Source organism: Bison bison, unplaced genomic scaffold, assembly GCF_000754665.1.
Source record: "Bison bison bison isolate TAMUID 2011002044 unplaced genomic scaffold, Bison_UMD1.0 scf7180017864041, whole genome shotgun sequence".
NCBI classification, from domain to species: domain Eukaryota; kingdom Metazoa; phylum Chordata; class Mammalia; order Artiodactyla; family Bovidae; genus Bison; species Bison bison.
Window position 1 is genome coordinate 690,761 of NW_011494613.1, and position 1,717 is coordinate 692,477.

Here is a 1,717-nt window from a genome sequence, read left to right on the forward strand (position 1 = left end):
TTCGAGTCAAGGACCGAGACGACTTCCCCGTCGTGTTGGTTGGCAACAAGGCGGATCTGGAAACACAGCGCCAGGTCTGGGATTCCCCTCTACCCCCGACCCCAACCCCATCTCAGTCTGGGAGGTTCCTTCTGGCGCCACCTCCTGAGGCTCCTCACGTCAGCATCCTCCTCTGACTCCCTCGGTCTGCAGCCACACACCCCACTAGTCATAGCTTCTGAGTCCCCAGCATTGCCCACACGGGAGTTCTCAGGAGAGGTGGCTGAATGGTAAAAAGGAAAAAGGGTGTCTTTCCCAGGGTCTACCAGCCCCAGTGTTGTTCTGTCCTGACCCCTCCTCTTGTTCCCACCTGGAGCCTGGCCTCGGCCTCCTCTGGATTTCTCCCCTCCAGTCAACCTCCCACTCCACCTGCCCCTCCCCTGCTCACACCCCAGCTCAGCCACCTGGCCTTTGATGCCCACCCCCGCGGTCCTGTCCTTTCCTTCCTCTGCTCTCACCATTTCCCTATACACACAGACTGTGATTTCCACACAGAACTCATCTTTTCGATTAAGGCCTTGGAGCTTTGCTTGGGTCTCTGCTGGGAACACCCTGACTTTTCTCTGCCTGACAACTCAGGAAGGTCTGTGGCGCCTTCTCTTACTCCCTACTTACATGGCACCCAGCCCCTTGGGCTCCTCTGTCGTGATCACCCCGGACCTTTTCCTCTACACTTGAGCCTCCACAGTACGTTACCCCAGTTAGAGCACACAGTCTGTCTTTCTGCCTCCCTGCCGGCTGGGACTAGCCTTGACAGCAGGCACCTGACTCCTCCGTATGCCCCCCGTGCCCCAGGTCCCTCGATCTGAAGCCTCCACCTTCAGTGCCTCCCACCACGTGGCCTACTTCGAAGCTTCTGCCAAACTGCGCCTCAACGTGGATGAAGCCTTCGAGCAGCTGGTGCGGGCTGTCCGGTGAGCTGAGCCCCCTTCCCGTGATCCTCCTCGTCCCCTAAGCCCCTGCTCTACCCAAACTCACCAGCCGATGGCAGTGTGGCTCTCTGAAACCTCAGGGGCCCGGGGCTGCCGTCCCCGACCCCTGAGGCCTTTTTTGGTTCTGGTTCTGATTGAAGGCAGGAAGAGAAGGGGAAGGCAGAGGATGAGATGGTTGGATGGCATCACCGGCTCAATGGACATGAGTTTGAGTAGGCTCCAGGAGTTGGTGATAGACAGGGAAGCCTGGCGTGCTGCAGTCCATGGGGTCGCAAAGAGTCTGTCACTACTGAGCGCCTGAACTGAACTGAACTGAACTGCCTCTCAAACTGGAGACTGTGTTTCTGCTTCCTCTCCTGGCAAACTCCCGTGGTCACCCCCCCACCCCCACCCCCTGTTGGTCTCAGCCCTTCTAATCGTCCCACTGCTAATATGCGCCGACCTGGAGTCTTTGGAGTCTGCCCGGGCCTAGAGGGCTGTGCCGCTGCAGTCTGACCGGTGCCCTTCCAGAAAGGTCCGTTGCTCTGCGGATGCAGAGACCCCAGCCTCGAATGATACCATCTGTAAAGACCAGCAGATGGGGCCAAAAGAAAGAACCTTAGGCTTTTGTTGGATCTATTCCTGAAGGGATGTGGAGGTGTAGAATCCATGGGGACCTGGGTTTGGGGAAGTGGGAAGGGGTGTGGGTTTTGGTTACCAGCATGGCCAACTATTCTGGTCCGGGTGTCACAGAAACTGGCAGGGGT